Source organism: Trachypithecus francoisi, unplaced genomic scaffold, assembly GCF_009764315.1.
Source record: "Trachypithecus francoisi isolate TF-2019V2 unplaced genomic scaffold, Tfra_2.0 Lachesis_group12, whole genome shotgun sequence".
NCBI lineage: Eukaryota > Metazoa > Chordata > Mammalia > Primates > Cercopithecidae > Trachypithecus > Trachypithecus francoisi.
Window position 1 is genome coordinate 53,812,589 of NW_022681457.1, and position 22,112 is coordinate 53,834,700.

General features: G+C 42.4%; 2 pseudogenes across 2 annotated transcripts in view; both read left to right on the top strand.

The window, feature by feature from the left end:
- The window catches only part of LOC117093725, a 433,995-nt pseudogene that overhangs the window by 408,622 nt on the left and 3,261 nt on the right, over positions 1-22,112 (top strand). The window contains exons 2-3 of the transcript XR_004441215.1: positions 6,322-6,448; positions 6,951-7,040. The product of XR_004441215.1 is annotated as a zinc finger protein 253-like (transcript). The remainder of the gene's footprint in view (positions 1-6,321; positions 6,449-6,950; positions 7,041-22,112) is intronic.
- On the top strand, positions 12,717-16,419 carry LOC117093719 (annotated as a pseudogene). The gene has a single exon (XR_004441214.1). The product of XR_004441214.1 is annotated as a transcriptional repressor p66-alpha-like (transcript).

Consider the following 22,112-nt stretch of genomic DNA (forward strand, 5'->3'; position numbering starts at 1 on the left):
CACCATTACAAGTAGAAACTGTGGCTGAAACACTGCTCACATTCTCATGATTGTGAAGGTGCAATTCTACCCACGTGGCCTGCAGCCTCTCCTCCTGCAGCTCAGGCCTCACTCTGTGATGTGACACTAGAGTGCTGCTGTGGAAAATGGGGTTCACATAAAATGTGAACTGTGCTCTGATCTGTGTCTCAGTGGCAGATGGTAGAGGTCAAGAGATGACACTAGCAACCAGGAGAATGCAAGCAGGAGTGTCGTAGCCCAGTGCCAGGGAGCACTGAGCCACTACTCTAAAATGTAAATAGCCAAAAAGATAGAATGCTAGCAGAGTGAAATCCTGCCTTCAGCAGGCACCTGGCTTCAAGCTGCTAAACTACATCCTCTTATGAAGATGAGAAAAGTTTATTTGTCATTGAATATAAGCAATTAGCATATACAGATGACCTCTTCAATCTCCAGGTGAATTTCTAGCACCATGTATGACATGGTGCTGGAAATTCTTCTACTTGTGGACTAATTGTGGTGATCATCTTTCTGTCTTTGCAGCCTCTTAAGCAGATTGACAATGATGCATGTCACATTCACATTTAATTGTGTAATAAAAACGTTTTCTTTCTTTTGTCTTATTGTGAAGATTTTCTGGGGCTAGATAAAATTTTTCTTTTAATTATTGTTTCCAAACACTGTCTAGAATTACCAGACATGATACAAACACATACAGTGCCAACCAGAATTTACTCTAGAGGGGACTTTCCCTCTCAGGCTTCCAGTCAACTCACAGTTGTGCAGCAGAGTGCATGCTGTCCCCCAAATATGCAGAAAAAATTGTGTCTCTTCCTATTTGGCATCTATAGTCCTCTACAGTCTCTTCAAGAGAGGCTAGACTACATTTCTATGAACTTCACTGGGCTGTGATCAATTGTTTTCTCTCTCTCAGAATGACTCTTGAATCTTCAGACCTGAAACTGATTCAGAGACCATGGAGCTCACAGACCAAATCACAGTAACATGTATGCATTGAGTAGACGTGTAGACATGAGAATCTCCACTTTCCCCTTTCTCTTCTTGCTAAAATGCTTACAGATATGCAGGTAACACCTGCTGCTACTGCAGCCATTCAGGTCCTACATCTGCAGCTCCACATTTTGAATCCAAGTTTTTGAGATTTGGGAAAAAAAAACTTTTATCTGACAAATGCAAGTTCTTTTGGTTATCAAACTCAGATGTTAAAAAAGTACGGTTATGTCTTTCTCCCCCTTTGAACTATGTATTCATCTCTTGAAACTGTTCACTATTGTCACAAGTAGCTATAAATTAAGCTAACAGTGCCACATTGGACACTATACCCCACAGCCTAAACCATAATGATATATATGTAAATATATATAATCAATGTTATTTCTGTAAATAAAAATTTCTGACAACTTTGTATCATCCCACTGTTTTCCTGTCTTTACCAATCCTCTTGTAACTGCTGCTAATCAAAGTGTAGATTCCAGGCAACTTGAATCTTTGCTCCCAGGTTACAATCCTTAAGCTTGATCCAAATAAACTGTCTACTTATATTCATGTTGTATCAGCTTTTTTTTCTTTCATGGAGACTTATCATTTAGAAAGGCTAGAGCAGCCTCTATGAGGGGATCTCTCCTATTGTACTCCACTTGCTGTAATACCAGAAGATGCAGAGCCAGGTGGATCCTATGTAGAATCTGCAGATAAAGTCTGGCCTCTGCCTGGGATTTACAAAAAAGGGCCGGACTTTTGATTGAGAATGTACAGAAAACAAGCAAAAGACATTTTCTGCATTGTGAGATGTCAACATAGACATCTTACAGCCCCCATTTGGGAGTGTGGCTCTGAGATTTTTCACATCTTGTTCATTGACCTGCTACAGTTATGTGAGAGGCTCCAGGAGGAAATGATGGCAGAATCTGTAAGTGTAAATAAGCATCTTAGGAGTGAGAGATCAAGGCCACAAAGTATCCAGAGCCATGACCACAGCTACATTTACCTGTAAAATGTGAGACTGGAGCAGAGTATTTTTGTTCTTTCTCTTACCCAAGAGCTAGCAAATCAGAATGGGTGATCCAGGTTCTGAGCTCCACCAGTGCAGTTCTATTTTTTATTTAGAGTCAGCCTGAGTCTCTCCAGCCTGGTTTATCATTGGGCCATCAATCCAGGGTCACTGGGAATTCTCTCACAATGATCTAGGTGTCTTTGGGGTATTCGAGGATGTCCAGAGCAGAATTGTGTCAGGCTGAGAAGTGTGGTTAATTGCGCTTCTGTCTCAGTGTAAGATAAATGAGTCATCTTGTGTTTGTTCCTCCCCTCATATAAGAGGTGTCTTTGGTTGGTACCCAGATGAGAGTTTCTCCAGTTTCCGGTGCTTGAATGATAAACAAGGATGAGATCTGGAGACCTAAATAGATAAAGTACTTCCTTACATTTCATATAACCATTTAAAAAAAAAATGAAGCAGTCATGGTTCCTACAATCCAGAAACTTTTAGCGTAACCTAGCCACTGGATAAATAATTGAATTATGCATCATATGGTTGGTACAATAAATAGATGTGTCCAAAATCTTGGGCTTCATTTAGGCCACTTTATATTGCTGTGACTTCTGATGTCTACACCTGTAGGGATATTCACGAAGAGAAGAATTGTTATTATAATTAATTTTTGTTTTTTGAGATGGAGTCTCTCTGTGTTGCCCAGGATGGAGTGGAATGGTGTGAGCTCAGATAACTGAAACTTCTGCCTCCCAGGTTCAAGCGATATTCCTGCCTCAGCCTCCAGAGTGTCTGGGATTAATAGGCTCCCACCACCACACCCGGCTAATTTTTTGTATTTTTAGTAGAGACGGTTTCAACATGATGGCCAAGCTGGTCTTTAACTCCTGACCTGAGGTAGTCTGCCTGCCTTTGTCTCCCAAAGTGCTGGGATTACAGGTGTGAGCCACTGTGCCCAGCCACATATTTCTTTTCTAATCAAATTACCCTAGAAAGGCCTGATGCAGTGCCTCACACCTGTAATTTTAGCACTTTGGGAGGCTGAAGCGGGTGGATCACAAGGTCAGGCATTCCAAATCATCCTGGCCATTACAGTGAAACCCTGTCTCTACTAAAAATACAAAAATTAGCTAGGCATGGTGGCATGCGCCTGTAGTTTCAGCTACTTGGGAGGATGAGTCAAAAGAACAGCTTGAACCCGGGAGGTGGAGGTTGCAGTGAGCCGAGATCATACCAGGGCACTCCAGCCTGGACGACAGAGCAAGACTCTGTCTCCAAAAAAAGAAAATAAAAATTACCCTAGAAAACTTTGGGAATTTGTTTAAATTGCATAGTAGTATATAGTATAAAATTGACAGGCTGGTGGCTAGAAAAAATAAAAATTACAGAAACTCTGGGATTTAAGTTTCTTTTAGATAAGGTTAGAAAAAACAAAACTGGAAATACCCTAGTGGCATAGAGAACCGAATTCCACATAGGGTTCTCACCCGATCCCAGACCTGTTAAGATCACCCTTTTTAGAGGCCTTATTTAGGTCTAAATCTACCCTGGAGTCTTGCCTCGCAGAAATGATTAGAAGAGATCAGAGTTTTGGCTGTTGAATCCTGCTGCCTTTCTAGAGCTGGTGCTTAGAATTTACTGAAACTCAAAAGCAGATAAATCAGAAAAACAAAGTATGTATTAGAGGGTGTTAATTTTTAAATTTTCTATGAATCCAGCGCTCGCAGAGACATTCTATTTAGCAACTTGTTTTGTATTTCTGAAGATCCAGTAGTTGCTCCACAAGTGACAAAAAAAGAAGTAAATATAAACAGAATAAAATTTTCTCTACACTACATTAAACTCTTTCTTTCTATAGCTTGAAATCTGTCTATATTTAGCTTTTATTCCATATAATTTTTTTTAAAAGTTGATGACAGAGAAACAGAAGAAGAAATAAAAATGCTGGGTGCTTTATCTAAACCCTGGAAATTATTAAACCCAGCTCCCAGGGTGTTATGAGAATTAAATCACATAATTTATTATGCCCAGGACAGTGCTCTGTATCATACCCTCGAGCACATAGTACCTGCTTAATAAACATTGCATTAGTACATGTGTACATGTTCTTTTTTAAATACAGATTTATTCAGACATTACTGCTTTCTGTTTCTTCTGTAAACTTTAAAGAGCCAGCAAAGAATATAAAACTTTAGGATGGAGATGGGTTGTCTTTATTTGTACCAGAAGTATTTGGTTGTGACAAGAGTGCTGAGTGTAAGGGACCCTGTGCTGTGCCTGCTTCTCTAACTAATGCTAATAATGAGCCAAGGGGGAGCAACATCAGCATTGACAGGAAACTTGTTTAAAACACCCATTCATGGACCCTTTTCAAACTTGCAGAATCACATTACATAAAGTGGGGTCAAAATTACCAAGTGATTTATAAGCTCATTAAAACTTTAGAGGCAATGCTCTCATTCATGAGAGTTAAGTTCCACCTTTGCACTAAAGGGTGGTCACAGGGCCTGTTCTGTTTGGGTTTAGTAGGGAGAGGTGATTGTGGTGCATGTTTCCATTACTGTAGCAGAAATTGCTGATGTCTCTGGCAGGGAGGGCACCTGCGGACAGGAAAGGAGAAACTTATATTTTTATCTTCATGAAGCAGCTTATTGTTCCTGAATCTCTTCTGTTTTAAAGGACAGAAATGTGTGGACTTTTTCTGTCTTTTTTTTTTTTTTTTTTCTCCCATTTGATGTCATGCTACCAGGTAAACAGGTGGTGCTGACACTTTTAAGGACATATTCTCAAGATACAGGTATAATTTGTCCAGAGAATCTCATCTGAGAAGGAATTCCAGAGAAGCAGGAGAAAGAAAAAAAGTGGCTTTTCTGTCTCAGATCAAGACCTGTATTCACTCTGCCTCCTCGAATGCTATGCATTTAGTATTCACAAACATTTATTTCTCTACTTTTGCTTTTTTTTTCTAATAAGTTTGGTTTAAATACTTCTTAAAATTCTTATGATAGTCAACGGTCTCTGTAAAATATTTCTTTTCTATACCTTAGAGCCTCCTCTACAGTCGCTACATCATAGCTTCTTATATGCCATGCAGGATTCTCAGCAATAATTTATGATATGCAATATTAAAAGTGCTCCCTTTGTGGCTGTTGAACATGGAAAGTTGTGGATACTCAAGATTTCTATTGGGGGAAACTGTGGTCCTTAGTAAAGATGGAAAACATAATGTTGAGGCCCCATTTATGTGTTCCATTAGCTCTATGCCGAACAAGATTAAGGAAAAGCTTATTTAAATGGGATGGCAGTTATTAACCAGAAAGTTCTGGAAAAAAAAATTAAGATACCTGCTCTCTAGGGTGCTAAATGAAGCCTACTTAAAATTCCTACTAAAAATTATAGAACATAGGAGTTATCTGTATTTTGAAGTTAGTGTAAAACATGTTTCTTTATGGTTAAATTCAGAATTTTATTTACTTTCTTTGGGAGGAATATTTCAGCCATGATGCTGTGTTCTTCTGTGTGCATTAGCACATCATAAAAATTTGTCCTAGTGCAATTAATGGTTAATGATTCACTTGGTGACATGGTTCTCTGATAGATTTTTTTACAATAGAGTTAATTATTTTTCTCTTCATTATTAAGTATTTTTATGCAGCTGATGTGCATAAAGCATCACATTTAATCTGGCAGCTGTCCTTTTTTCTCTTTTTTGCTACATACTTTTCTTTGGAAAATGAAGGTTCTTATCTTTGTTTACAGGCCAGAAAAACTGGGAAAAACACAGGTTCTTCCATTTACTGGATGTTTGACAAAATACCGTTCTTGGGCCAAAAACATTTGCATTAGAGATGAGCTCTTTAGAAATTCAAAAAGTCAGACTTTATGCCAGATCTTCTGGAATTAAAAAAAAAAACCCTGCACAACAAAGTTTTCAGCTTATTGTGTATATTAAAATTTGAAAGGTACCTTCTAACTCAAGATGTCTTTTGCATCTGAAAAATATTCACAACTCTTTCCATATGATGCAAATATAGCACTCAAAAATGTACATATTCATGGCCCTAATTTTATACTCTATTATCTAGAAAAATATCATATATGAACTGATGTTGTGGATCTTGTGCTGCTCTTTTTTCTCAGAGTTAGAGAATACATTAGAGAATATTTTTGTGTTTAAAAATATTTTATTGGATAATTTTAGGCAGTCCTATGAGTCAGAACTAGTTCTCTTTACTCTCTAATTTCATCTTCAGTCAAATTAAAAATTCCACTCATGGCTATTTAGTAAATATGTGTGTGTGTGTGTTTTTCAGGGACCATTGCAATTTAGAGATGTGGCTATAGAATTCTCTCTGGAGGAGTGGCATTGCCTGGACACTGCACAGCGGAATTTATATAGGGATGTGATGTTAGAGAACTACAGAAACCTGGTCTTCCTTGGTGAGGATAACTTTAATACATAATTCATAATATACCCGAAAGGTTTTATTTCTCTTTTTTGTAGAATGTTTTTTAGTAGTTTATTCTTTGCATAAAAGAGTTTCAGATCCCCTTTTTCCAGAAAGTCTTCCTAATTTGTTTATTTAGAAAATAATTTCTTCAACATGTTTAATCTTAATCCAAACTTTCCACATTCCTGAGTTGAGCTGTATTCTTCACTCTAAATTAATGGTAATTCCAGACATTTAGTGACATAAAATATTGTTGCCCCCACCTAAAAATCTAATTGTCACCACCAATTTTTCATTCAGTAGTACCAGATAGTGAAATTAAGAAACCTATAAATTGAAAGTATTTTCTAAATATTTAGAAATTTCTGTTATAAATTATTATTTTGGTATTAATTTACTAGAATGTTTTATGACATCTCTGCTGAGCACATTACTAGCTTGTAATTGGAGTATATGAGCAAGATTCATGTTATTTATTTTTAATAAAACAGGTATTGTTGTCTCTAAGCCAGACCTGGTTACCTATCTGGAGCAAGGAAAAAAACCTATGGAGAGACATGAGATGATTGCCAAATCCCCAGGTAGGTGTGAGTGAAAATGAATACAACAGATGACACAGATAAGATGTCCCAATGTCAAAGAGAAAGCCAGTCTTTAAAATGTGATTCGGGATGCTGTGTTCCAAAGGAAATAGTTCCTGGGCAGCTGTATTTTAATTTTGCTATCACAAAAGGGCATCTTCTGTCTTACGCTTTTAAATTCTCTAAGAATTCTACTTCTCCTTTGGTGAGCTTCCTTCAAGTTCACAGTGAGAGCCAAAGTCCTCTTCATGGCATGTAAGAGACTGCGCAGGCTAGGCGTGGTAGCTTATGCCTGTACTCCCAGAACATTGGGAAGCAAAGGCAGGTGGATCAGATGAGGTCAGAAGTTTGCGCTTAGCCTGACCAACATGGTGATATTCCATCTCTACTAAAAATACAAAAATTAGCTGGGCGTGGTGGTGGGTGCTTGTAATCCCAGCTACTTGGGAGGCTGAGTCAGGAGAATCACTTGAACCTGGGAGGTGGAGGTTGCAGCGAGCTGAGATCATGCCATTGCACTCTAGCCTAGGCAACAGAGCAAGACTCCATCTCACCAAAAAAAAAAAAAAAAGAAGAAGAAGAAGAAAGAGACTTCACAGTGTGGCTGCTTTTCCGTTGTTTTGGGGACACACAAATATCTGCATAATATTGAGAAACTAAAACTTTTTTTTAAGTCCTCTTTTTACATCAGGTCTGAAATGCGTGAGAGTAGTAGTTTCTGTTGCATTTTTTTTTTTTTTTTAGTTTCATGTAAATTTTACAATTGAATTTTCCATTACTGTGAAAAAAATACTACTGCAATTTTGATAGGAAGTGTATTGAATCTATAGATCACTTTGGATAATATGGCACTTTATTAATATTTGTTCTTTCAATCCAAAGACATAAAATTTTAAAAATTTATTTTGATCTTCGCTTTTTTCATTGATTTTTTTTAATTGTAAAGGTTTTTTACATCCTTACTTAAATTTTTCTCAGAAATGTATTATTTAATCCTATAGTAAATAACATTTTTTTCTCTATTTTATCAGATAGTTTAAGTGTATGAAACTGTAGCTGGGTGCAGTTTAAGTGTATTGAACCATAGCCGGGCGTGGTCTCCCAAAGTACTAGATGACACCTGTAATCCCAGCACCTTGGGAGACCGAAGCGCGCTGATCACCTGAGGTCGGGAGTTTGAGACCAGCCTGACCAACACAAACCCTGTCTCTATTAAAAACAAAACAATTAACCGGGCATGGTGGTGCATGCCTGTAATCCCAGCAACTCGTGAGGCTGAGACAGGAGAATCGCTTGAACCTGGAAGGCAGAGGTTGCAGTGAGCTGAGATCACACCATTGCACTTCAGGCTGGACAAAAGAGCTAGACTCCTTCTCAAAAAAAAAAAAAAAGAAAGGTGTTTGAAATATGTTAACTTTATATTTTGCTAATTTACTGACTGTATTTATTAGATAGGGTTTAATGTACCATTTATGGTTTTTTAAATATGATTGTATGATCTACAAACAGCAACTTTTTACTTTTTTTTTTAAATTTCAATGTTTTTTGTTTTTTATTTCTTTGACTAATTCTTCTGCCACATACTTCCAGTGCTACATTAAAATAGAAGCATTGGCTGGGCTCCCTGGCTCACACCTGTAATCCAGGCACGTTGAGAGGCCAGGGCAGGTGGATCACCTGAGGTCAGGAGTTCGAGACAAGCCTGACCAATATGATGAAACCCCGTCTGTACTAAAAATACAAAAATTAGCCAGGTGTGGTGACATGCACCTGTAATCCCAGCTCCTTGGGAAGCTGAGACAGGAGAATCACTTGAATCCGGGAGGCAGAGGTTGCAGTGAGCTGAGATCACACCATTACATTCCAGCCTGGGCAACAAGAGGGAAACTTCGTCTCAATTAAAAAAAAATAGAAGCATCGACAATGGGCACAATGTAGTTTTGTATTGGTATCTAAATTTGATGGAGCAAACACCTCTTCAAGTTTTCATAAACTGATTTTAGAAGGTAAAGGTCTTCTTTTATTGGGCCCTTAGGGTGATGAGATACACTGTGAATTTTTAGTGAAAAGGGGTTGTTGCTTGGTCATAAGACTGCTGGGTCTGCACTAGGGCCCACCTTTAGTTGGCTTGGTACAGGGGCTTGGGTAGTTGTGATTCTCATTTTATTTTTGGACAGACTGAATATCCTTTCAGGTTCAAGCAATTCTCATATCTCCGCTTTGCAAGGAGCTGGGATTACAGGAGTGAGTCACTGTGCCCGGCCTTAGTGTAGGTTTCTTAATATCAGTTTATTGTGTCTTGGTTTTACTTTTATGTTATAATTTTAGAAAATTTGCAATTCTGTTTGTACATTTAAGTCAATTTGAGGTTTAAATAAGAGATAAATTGCTGGGCCCGGTGGCTCACGCCCGTAATCCCAACACTTTGAGAGGCTGAGGCAGGTGGATTATGTGGTCAGGAGTTTGAGACTAGCCTGGCCAACATAGTGAAACCCTATCTCTACTAAAAATACAAAAAAATTAGCCGGGTGTGGTGGTGGGTGCCCGTAATCCCAGCTACTTGGGAGGCTGAGGCAGGAGAATCACTTGAACTCAGGAGGCGGAGGTTGCAGTGAGCCGAGATCACACCATTGCACTCCAGCCCAGGCAACAGTGCGAGACTCTGTCTCAAAATAAATAAATAAATAAATAAAATTATGCAGTTTATTACAATCAGATTACATATGTATGCGTCTTTATCTATAAATATGACGCCAATTTTAGTTGTGGCTTCTCTTATATTCTTTCTTATCTGATTTTTGATGGTAGTTTTAAGTGAGCAGTCATTGAGATGGTTTTATTTTTTCCATGTGTTTAATGATGAATATATACTTCCTTTTGTGAGAAAAACACTTTTGTGATTTGAAGGTAATTTTCAACAGGATTTATAATTCTGTATTTGTTTCAGTTTTTCTTTACAAAATTGTTTTAAAAACACATAACATAAAATTTACTGTCTTAAATCTATTGAAGTGTACATTTCAGGGCCAGGCATGGTTGTGGCTCTCATCTGTAATCCCAGGATATTGCGATGCCAAGGCAGAAGGATCTTTGGAGCCCAAAAGTTTGAGAGCAGCCTGGAGAATATATGGAGACCCCTCTCTATAAAAAAATTAGTAATAGCCAAGCATGGTGGTATGCAGCCGTGGTCCCGGGTACTTGGGAGATTGAGAAGGAGTCAAATTTGTGCCACTACACTGCAGAGTAAGATCCTGTCTCAAAAAAATATTGTTCATTTCAGGCATGTTAAGTATATTCACATTGTTATGCAAAAGACTTCTAGAAACTTTACATCTTATAAAACTAAAACTTAATTCCATTAAGTAACAGCTGCTCATTTTACCCTCTCCCCAGCCCTTGACAGACAAAGCTTCAACTTTCTGTTTTTATGATTTTTGTCTACTTAATGCTACCTCATATAGCTGGGCGCGGTGGCTTATGCTTGTAATCCCGGCACTTTGGGAGGCCGAAGCAGTCGGATCACCTGAGATCAGGAGTTTGAGACCAGCCTGACCAACATGGAAAAACCCTGTCTCTACCAAAAATATAAAAAAATTAGCTGGGCATAGTGGCACATGCCTATAATCCCAGCTCCTTGGGAGGCTGAGACAGGAGAATCACTTGAACCTGGGAGGTGGAGGTTGTGGTGAGCCGAGATTGTGCGGTTGCACTCCAGGCGGGTCAACAAGAGTGAAACTCCATCTCAAAAAAAATAAATAAATAAAAATAAAGATACCTCATATAATCATACAGGAATCATACAGTATCCATAATTTTGTTACTGGTTTAATTCAGGTGACATATTTTCAATGTTCATCTTAAAATGTGACAAGATTGTTCTTTTTAAGGTGGAATAATATTCCATCATATATATATGTTACATTTTTTGGTATGTTTATAAATCAAGAGACATCTGGGTTGCTTCAGCCTTTTGACTTTTGTGCATACTGGTACAATAAACATGGATTTTCAAATGTGTCTTCCAGGTCCTGTGTTACATATTTTGTTTCTTTTGTTATTTGTTATTTTTATTTTTATTTTTTTGAGATCAAGTCTCATGCTGTCACCCAGGCTGGAGTGTAGTCATGTGATCTCGGCTCACTGCAACCTCTGCCTTTTGAGTTCAAGCGATTCTCCTACCTCAGCCTCCCAAGTTCCTGGGATTATGTGCATGTGACATCGCCCATCTAGTTTTTGCATTTTTAGTAGACACAGTGTTTCACCATGTTAGCCAGGCTGATTTTGAACTTCTGACCTCACTTGATCTGCCCACCTCGATCTCCCAATGTGCTATGATTACAGGCTTGAGCCACTGTGCCTGGCCTGTATTACGTATTTTGGATATAGATTTATAAATGAGGAACATTTATAACATTTTAAAATAATGGCTGCAAAATTATTTTCCACCAGTCAACGTGGATTTCATTTTTATTGCATCATCAACAGATTTGGTGTATTTAAAAAAAATTATAGTGGCCACTCTAATGGGTATGAGGTAATTTTGTATGTTATCATGTTTCTTTTTTTCATTTCTCTACAAATTAGTAATTTTGTGTGTCATTTCAAGTGCATTTTTCCATTTGTGTATTTTTTTGAGAAAAGTTTTTTGTCCATTTCTAAATCAACTTATTCAACTTTACTGTTTAAAGAGTCATTTATATATTTTGAATAGTAACTCCTCTAACAAGTAATATGCAAATGTTTTCAGGCACTTTCTAAGGGAGGTTGTCACTCTTGAAATTTTTTCTTTCAGAAATTTTGAAGTATAGTGTAAACTTTTCTGTTCTTTTATTTGTTGTTCATACATTTAATGGTGTATCTAAGAAAATGGTGCCAAGACCTGTGTCATGTCTTTTTTTTCTGCATTTTTTCTTTTCTTTTTTTTGAGACAGAGTCTTGCTCTGTCGCCCAGGCTGGAGTGCGGTGTCGCAATCTCTGCTCACTGCAAGCTCCGCCTCCCGGGTTCACGCCATTCTCCTGCCTCAGCCTCCCGACTGGGACTACAGGCGCCTGCCCCCACGCCCGGCTAATTTTTTTGTATTTTTAGTAGAGACGGGGTTTCACCGTGTGAGCCAGGATGGTCTCGATTTCCTGACCTCGTGATTTGCCCACCTCGGCCTCCGAAAGTGCTGGGATTACAGGCGTGAGCCACCGCGCCCGGCTTTTTTTGGTATTTTTTCTAAAAGATTTGTTAGTTCATTTTGTCTAAGTATTTTATTTAAAATATATTTTTGTATCATTCAAGGAAATAATCCAACTTTATTTTATCAGTGTTGATACTGTAGCTTTTAACCGTTGGTTGTATTGACAAATTTGAACAATGAAATTTTTTGACCCCCGAGCAAGAATATGTTGAAGAATGTGTTTTGTATTCACATCTTTTTGAATTTGCCATCTGACTTTTGCTTTTAATTCCTAGTTTCATTCAGTTTTTGTTAGAAAGCACAGTGTAAGGCCCCGCCCAGCTGGGCGCCGGCGGGTGGCGTAGCCTGTGAAAGCTCCCCAGTGTTTTGGGGACCGCGGGCGGAGCGCACTGACCTGGTGCGCATGTCCTGGGCTGTGACGGCGGCGCCAGGCTCCACGTGTGCGGCCCCGGGACGCATTATCTGGCCGGTGGTGCTGGAGGGCCAGCAGACAGGCTGAGCCAGCACAGGTGAGCGAGTGCGGTGGACCTGGGCGGCCCCACAGGCGGAACAAGCACGCGCGGCCCGGCGCCCCCGGCCCCAACACCGCCCAGCCCCGCGGGCGACCCCGGACCCGCAGCCCCACTACCCCGCGCGCTGCCCAGGACCTGGCCGACCCACGGCTGGGTTGGTCAGCACGTCGTCTCAAGTAGGTAGCCTTTTGACGTCACTGTGGCCATGACCAACTGGTAGGACCAGCACCCCATACCGCGAAGCCAGTTCAGAATGACCGAAGAAGCATGCCAAACACGCGTCAGAAACGAGCGCTTGAACTGGACGCAACGGAGGACGAAGTGAAGAGCAAGAAAATAACAATGGAGAGAGGATTGTTGGCTTCAGATTTAAACACTGACAAAGACATGAGGGTGACACCTGAGCCGGGAGCGGGTCCAGCCCAAGGATTGCTGAGGGCAACAGGGGCCACGATGGTGGCCGTGGGCAGAGGCGAAGGTCTGGTGGGCGATGGACCCGTGGACATGCCCTCCTCATACAGTGACACGAAATCTGAGAGGAGACCCCCCCTCACCCGACGTGATTGTACTCTCCCACAACGAGCAGCCCTCCAGCCCGAGAGAGAATGCGCTGATCATGGTGGCCTTGGAGACTAGCACCGAGGCTCTCATGAAAAGCAACCCGAAAGAACGAGAAAGGATGTTCAAGCAGCTGAAAGAAGAGTTGAGGTTAGAAGAAGCAAAACTCGTTTTGTTGAAAAAGTTGCGGAGGAGTCAAACACGAAAGGAAGCCACCGCCCAGAAGCCCGCAGGTTCTGTCTGGAGCGCCGTGACCACCCCTCCGCCGCTTGTTCGGGGCACCCAGAACATTCCTGCTGGCAAGCCATCACTCCAGATCTCTTCAGCTCGGATGTTCGGCAGTGTCATATCTCCGCCCCAGGTCCGAGGTGGGCAGCAGGCGTCCGTGAAGCTGGGGCCGCAGGGGAACTCGCAGGTCGTCATGTCCCCACTCGTCAGGGGGGCCCAGCAAATCCACAGCATTATGAAACATTCCAGCACAAGCCCACCGCCCCTCCTTCTGGCCCCCCGGGCATCGGTGTCCAGTGTGCAGATTCAGGGACAGAGGATCGTCCAGCAGGGCCTCATCCACATTGCCAGTGTTCCCAACACCAGCCTGCTCGTCAACATCCCACAGCCCACCCCAGCATCACTGAAGGGGACGACAGCCTCCTACGCTCAGGCCAACTCCACCCCAACTAGCGTGGCCTCTGTGGTCACTTCCACCGAGTCTTCAGCAAGCCGACAGGCGGCCACCAGGCTGGTGCTGCGCAAACAGCTGGAGAAGACGCTACTCGAGATGCCCCCACCCGAGCCCCCAGCCCCGGAGATGAACTTTCTGCCCAGCTCCCCCAACAATGAGTTCATCTACCTGGTCGGCCTGGAGGAGGTGGTGCAGAACCTACTGGAGACACAAGCGGGCAGGATGTTGGCCGCCGCTGTGCTGTCCCGGGAGCCCTACATGTGTGCACACTGCAAGATGGACTTCACGTGCCACTGGCGGGAGGAGAAGAGCGGCGCCATCATGTGTGAGAACTGCATGACGACCAACCAGAAGAAGGCGCTCAAGGTGGAGCACACCAGCCGGCTGAAGGCCGCCTTCGTGAAGGCGCTGCAGCAGGAGCAGGAGATTGAGCAGCAGCTCCTGCAGCAGGGCACAGCCTCTGCTGCACGGGCCAAGGCCGAGGCTGCGGCCGCCGCCGCCCCACATCCCACGCCGAAGCAGGTCGTAAAACTCCGGCGTAGGTTGGCCTTCGACTCAGGAGAGGCCTGCGACTAGAGTAACGGGGCTGTGCCACAGGCCTTTGCCTGCTGTCCCGGGGTTCGGCCATGACGCCCCGAGGTGTCCTGCATACGTTCAGTCCGTCACCCATACTGCAGAACTCAGCCTTGGCCACAGCCCTGGTCAGCAGGACTGGCAGACATTCCGAATGAACCTGTCAAGGGCAGCGGCACCTCCAACTGGAAGAAGACGCCCCTCAGCACAGGCGGGACCCTTGCGTTTGTCAGCCCAAGCCTGGTGGTGCAGAAGAGCTCCTCGGCCGTGGACCACCAGCGAGAGTACCTCCTGGACATAATCCCACCCCGCTCCATCCCCCAGTCAGCCACGTGGGAATAGTGCAAGCCAGGCCCCGTGGAAAACGGGCTCCCTCCTTCCCCACCTGGCCCCCAGTCTAGAAGGACCCACTGCACCACCCTCCGCTGGCTCGGGAAGACACCGTGCCAGTCCCAAGAGCAAGCACCGGCCGTGCTGCAGAGGCGAGACCTCAATTCTTGGCTGCAAAATTTCATCAGGGCTGGGGGGCTGGTGCCACCTCATAGGCAGACAAGGATCATCGCTGGGGGACCTTTCCCGTGGGCTTTCTTCCTTTCTCTCTTTGCCTTTAGTTTGCCTGACACCAACAGAAAAGTGGACCTTGGGGGCTGGTTCTGCTCCCGGCCCCCTTGTTCGGCCCCTGCCGGCACACGGGCGGCTCACCGTGGACACTGTGACGCGCGTGGGCAAGGCCAGCGCCCGGGGCTTCTGAACCGAGCGGGGGGTTTCATTTTGTTTTTGCTTTTCCCCTTCTTAGGCTCCCGATCTTTGACTGCCTTCCCATGGCGATCTGTAAGTTGAAAGATTTTTTTTTTTAAATCACCTCATGATGATGGAGTTAAAAGTAAACCGTGCAGACCCTGGGGTCTTTGTTGTGGGCTGCGCCGTCCTGCTGGTCCTGTGCCCTGGAGGGTGGGTGGCTCATGGTGCCATAGCCCCTGGCAGGGACGGCCGGCCAGCCCCGGTGACTGACGGACAGATGCAGGATGACCGAGGCAGCCCTCGCTCCGGCTGAACGCTTCCACCGCTGCTTGTGCTGGAGACCCCCGCCCCCGGACTTCCCAGACTTAGCAGAAGAACAAACTGAAGAACAGACCCAGCCAGAGAAGCAGGGATGCCAGAAGCTGCCCATGAAGGGAGGAGGAGAGGATCCGGTCGGCAGCAGCCCGGAGCAGGAAGCTGGAGTGGGGACTGTTGCGGGGTTTTTCTGTTGTGATTTATTTTATTAAATTCTTTCCTTTTTTCTATTCATTTCGATGGACGCAATCTTAAGCCACCCTGGCCTAGTTCCTGGCAGGTGAGTGTGCACAGGTGTGTGCAGGTTGGGAGGTGCTGTCCAGGTTTGCAGCGAGCCGCTGCGCACAGACTTCAGGTTTTCCGTTTGGGTGTAGTTTAGAACCTGTCCTTAAACCTAGGGGTTGCTGTCGGGATTTGCTTTCAGACTTTTTTTTTTTTTTTTTTGTAACTCCCTTTAGAGTCTACAAAAATGTTTTAAAAGGATCGGGTCTGCTTTTAGTTTCATTTTTGCTTCTTTCCTGTCCCATTCTTTAAAAATTGGTTCTATGAGAGGAAAGGCAGAAGCCATTCTGTGTTTCCTGCCGCTGGGCCGGCTTCATGACAGTGCAAGGGCGTCCCCGTGCCCACTTACATGCGTGTGCCTCCGTGAGGACTGGGTTCCACCGGTCCCAGTTGAGCTCCAGCCCTGGTTTTCCTGCTCATGCAATTAGGGATTTAAATTAAATTAAAATGTTTTTTTTTTTTGTAGGGCAGCCGCCTTCAAACACAACTGCTACAAGGTTCTTATAAAGGCTCATTTAATCACCCACCCCCCCCAAAAGAAAACAGTGTAGCCTGTAATCCCAGCACTTTGGGAGGCCGAGACGGGCGGATCACGAGGTCAGGAGATCCAGACCATCCTGGCTAACACGGTGAAACCCCGTCTCTACTAAAATATACAAAAAATTAGCCGGGCGAGATGGCGGGCGCCTGTAGTCTCAGCTACTCGGGAGGCTGAGGCAAGAGAATGGCGTAAACCCGGGAGGCGGAGCTTGCAGTGAGCTGAGATCCGGCCACTGCACTCCAGCCTGGGCGACAGAGCGAGACTCCGTCTCAAAAAAAAAAAAAAAGAAAGAAAGAAAACAGTGTATAATTTTAGTCTTTTTAAATTGTTTTGTTGTTGTTTTGAGACAAGATCTTACCGTCACCCAGGCTGGAATGCAATAGCATAATTTTGGCTCACTGTAGCCTCAGCCTGCTGGGCTCAAGTGATCCTTTCAAGTCAGTTTCTGAGTAGCTAGGACTACAGACATGCACTACCATGTCTGGCTAATTGTTTGCTTGTTTGTAGTGTTAGGATCTCACTATGTTGCCCAGGCTGGTCTCAAACGTTTGGCCCCAAGGGATCCTCTTACCTTGGTCTCCCAAAATGAACCTGGGTCCTTCACCTCACACTTGCTCTGTCTCTTACCATATAATATGTCCAGTTACTCTTTACCTTCCACCATGATTTTAAGCTTCCTGAAATCCTCACCAGAAGCAGATGCTGCCACACACTTCTTATACAGTCTGCCAAACTGTGAGACAAATAAAACTTTTTTCTTTATAAATTATGCACTCTCAAGTATTCCTCTATGTGCAAAATAATTAATATAGTCTATAATGGTGTCTAAGTTTTCTCTTTCTTATTTTTTATCTGAATTTTATATTTATTATTGCAAACTGGGTCTTGATGTCTGCAATTATTATGTTGCCATGTATGTCTTGCTTCACTTTTGTCAATAGTTGCTTCATATATTTTGGAGCCCTGATGTTATATACACACATAAATATAGATAGATAAATATTATAGTTATCGATTCCTGCTAAATCAACTCACTTTAATATCAGTGTATGTCACTTAAGGCATATTATGTCTAATATAATTATGACCACATCACTCAATTGTGGTTACTATTCTCATGGAATAAACATTTTTTTCATTCTTTTATTTTCAGCCTATTTGACTCAAGGCTAAAATGAGTCTATTGTAGGCAGCATACGGAGTGCTTTTTAAAAAACCACTCAGGCATTCTATTTTTTATATATATATAATTTTATTTATGTATTTATTTTCTTTTGTGACAGATTTTCACTCTTGTTGCTCAGGCTGAAGTGCAATGGTGCGATCTCAGCTCACTGCAACCTATGCTTCCCGAGTTCAAGCGATTTTCCTGTTTCAGCCTTCTGAGTAGCTGGGATTAAAGGCATCTGCTACCACACCCGGCTAATTTTTTTGTATTTTTGGTAGTGACGAGCTTTCACCGTGATGGCCAGGCTGGTCTTGAATGCCTGAACTCAGGTGATCTATATATTGTTTAATGTCCTTTGTCTTTTTGAAGTTTTGACTTAAAGTACATTTTATAAAATATGACTGTTTTTGACTTAAGATGTAGCTTGTGTAATATTATTTTGACCTGCTGTCATTTGGTTAATATTTACATGAAATTTCTACTTCCATCTTGCCACTTTCAGTCTTTGTCATTAGATCTCCAGTGACTCTTGTAGAAAAGTAAGTTGGATCTTGATTTTAATTTTTTTTTTTTTTTTTTTTAGACGAAGGCTCGCTCTGTCACTCAGGCTGCAGTGTAGTTTGTTCAAGTGATTCTCCTGCCTCAGTCTCCTGAGTAGCTGGGATTACAGGCATGCACCACCACTCCTGGCTAATTTTTGTATTTTCAGTAGAGATGGGGTTTCACCATGTTGGTCAGGCTGATAAAATTTTTTAATAAACCTTTTTATTGAAAGTATGTTTCTTGACTGGAAAGATAATTTTATATATATATATATAAAATATATATGTATAGTTTTCTGAAAGAGAAAACCTTACTAATGTTATTTATTTATTTATTTATTTTGAGACAGAGTCTCGCTCTGTCACTCAGGCTGGAGTGAAATGGCACAATCTTGGCTCACTGCAACCTCTGCCTCCAGGGTTCAAGTAATTCTCCTGTCTCAGCCTCCTGAGTGGCTGGGATTACAGGCACCCACCACCACGACTGGCTAATTTTTGGTATTTTTAGTAGAGATGGAGTTATGCCATCTTGCCCAGGCTGGTCTTGAACTCCTGACCTCCAGTGAATCACCCACCTTGGCCTCGCTGGAATGTGCTGGGATTACAAGTGTGAGCGACTGCGCCTAGCTAATGTTATTTTACTAATTGTTTTATTTGATTATTTTATCTTTGTTTTTTCTCTTTCTTTTTGTGTTTTTTAATTTTTGTATTGATATGCTTTCAATTATTTTTCTTATTTTCTTTTGTGTATCTAGATAGATATTTTCTTAGTGGTATCTAGGGGATCACATAAAACCTCTAAAAGATCCAATTTATTTATTGATTTGTTTATTTTCTGAGACAGAGTCTCACTCTGTTGCTCAGGCTAGAGTGCAGTGGCATGATTCTGGTTCACTGCAATCTCCCCCTCCCAGGTTCAAGTGACTCTCCTGCCTCAGCCTCCTAGTACCTGGGATTACAGGTGTATGCTGCCGCACTTGACTGATTTTTGTATTTTTAGTAGAGACAGGCTTTCACTCTGTTGGCCAGGCTGATCTTGAACTCCTGACCCCAAATGATCCACCCACTCCAGCCTTCCAAAGTGCTGGGATTACAGGCCTGAGCCACTGTTCCTGTCCTTTTTTTTTTTTCATACAGTCTTGCTCTGTTGCCCAGCCTGGCTAGCAGTGGTACAGTCTTCACTCACTGAACCTTCCCGTCTTGAGTTCAAGCAATTCTTGTGTGTCAGTTTCTCAAGTAGCTGGGAATACAGGCAGATGCCACCACACCCAGCTAATTTCTGTATTTTTAGTAGTTACAGGGTTTCATCATGTTGGCCAGGCTGGTCTCAAACTCCTGACCTCATGTGATTTTCCCACCTTGACTTCCCAATGTGTTAGAATTACAGGAATGAGCCTCAAAGCCTGGCCCATTCAATTTATTCTGAATTTTTAAAATTACTTTATACACTTTTTTTTCTTTTCTTTTTTTTTTATTATACTTTAAGTTCTAGGGTACATGTGCATAATGTACAGGTTTGTTACATATGTATACTTATGCCATGTTGGTGTACTGCACCCATCCACTCGTCAGCACCCATCAATTCATCATTTATATCATGTATAACTCCCCAGTACAATCCCTCCCTCCTGCTCCCTCCCCATGATAGGCCCCAGTGTGTGATGTTCCCTTTCCTGAGTCCAAGTGATCTCATTGTTCAGTTCCCACCTATGAGTGAGAACATGCAGTGTTCGGTTTTCTCTTCTTGTGATAGTTTGCTAAGAATGATGGTTTCCAGCTGCATCCATGTCCCTACAAAGGACGCAAACTCATCCTTTTTTATGGCTGCATAGTATTCCATGGTGTATATGTGCTACATTTTCTTTTTTTTTTTTTTTTTTTTTTGAGGCGGAGTGTCACTCTGTTGCCCGGACTGGAGTGCAGTGGCCGGATCTCAGCTCACTGCAAGCTCCACCTCCCGGGTTTACGCCATTCTCCTGCCTCAGCCTCCCGAGTAGCTGGGACTACAGGCGCCCGCCGCCTCGCCCGGCTAGTTTTTGTATTTTTTTTAGTAGAGACGGGGTTTCACCGTGTTAGCCAGGATGGTCTCGATCTCCTGACCTCGTGATCCGCGCATCTCAGCCTCCCAAAGTGCTGGGATTACAGGCTTGAGCCACCGCGCCCGGCCCACATTTTCTTAATACAGTCTGTCACAGATGGACATTTGGGTTGATTCCAAGTCTTTGCTATTGTGAATAGTACCTCAATAAACATACGTGTTTCTCAAAAGGACATTCATACAGCCAACAGACACATGAAAAAATGCTCATCATCACTCGCCATCAGAGAAATGCAAATCAAAACCACAATGAGATACCATCTTACACCAGTTAGAATGGCAATCATTAAGAAGTCAGGAAACAACAGGTGTTGGAGAGGATGTGGAGAAATAGGAACACTTTTACACTGTTGGTAGGATTGTAAACTAGTTCAACCATTATGGAAAACAGTATGGCAATTCCTCAAGGATCTAGAACTAAATGTACCATATGACCCAGCCATCCCACTACTGGGTATATACCCAAAGGATTATAAATTATTCTACTTCATACACTTTTTATAGTCACTTTTGAAAACTGTTCAGTTCCCACCTATGAACTTTTTTAATGGGCCGTGTTGCCTGAATATTTTGTATACTTTGTAATCTTTGATTGAGATTCATATATTAACAAGAAGCTACCTGTTCCAATCTTTATAATAATAGGTTTGTCCTTGTGTCGTCTGAAATCAATTGTCTTGGCTAGAGATTCTGGGAATTTCTCAAACATGTTTTTAGGATGTGTCTTATCTAAAATGTTATGTTTATTGTTTAGTTAAATCGGCTTATTCATATTTCTTCTTAATAATCAGTAATCACTTGTTACAGCCATTCCCTGTTTGGGTTACTGAAGTTTCTCTGCTTCTGTAACATTTACCTTTAGACTCAGCAGACTCAAACTGTCATTCTAACGAATATCACTATTTCTTTCAGCATTTTATGTTATGGGAGACATTATCTGGTGTCTAAAGTAAAAGTTCATAGAAACCAGAAATAAAGATGTATGTGCCAATATTTTTCTTATTTTAAAAAAAGAAACCAGGAGTTGGCAATTTACATTTGTGTGTGTGTGAGAGAGACAGAGTCTCACTCTCTTACCTAGGCTGGAGTGCAGGGGCATAATCTTAGCTCACTACAATCTCTGCCTCCACAGTTGAAGCAATTCTCCTGCTTCAGCCTTCAGGTAGCTAGGATTACAGGTTCTTGTTACCATGCCTGGCTAATTTTCTGTATTTTTAGTTGAGATGGGGTTTCACCATGTTGGTCAGGCTGATCTCAATCTCCTGACCTCAGGTGATCCACCTGCTTTGCCTTACCAAAGTTTTGGAGTTACAGGCATGAGCCATCTTGCCTGGCCAACAATTTCCTTTTTTTTTTTTTTGAGATGGAGTCTCGCTCTGTCGCCAGGCTGGAGTGCAGTGGTGCAATCTTGGCTCACTGCAATCTTTGCCTCCCTGGTTGAAGCCATTCTCTCCCACAGCCTACCGAGTAGCTGGGATTAAAGGTGCCCGCTTCCATGCCCGCTAATTTTTTGTATTTTTAGTAAAGACAAGGTTTCACCATCTTGACCACGCTGGTTTTGAACTCCTGACCTCATGATCCACCCACCTCAGCCTCCCTAAGTGCTGTGATTACAGGCGTGAGTCCCCATGCCCAACCAGCAATTTACTTTTAAAAGCACAATGTTATACTGGGCAGCAGGAAGAGCTGTGATGGGTGTAACTAACAGAGCTTTCTTTTTCTTCTATGTGGCTATTTGCATTCTGCTCACCTGGGGCCCTTCACACACTTAACTCATTTATAAATTTTTTACAATTTTGTTTTTGTCAGCATGTTTTTATTACATTTATATGTCCAGGAAGAAATTAGAGTTGGTGGTATTCTGCTATGTCATCTTG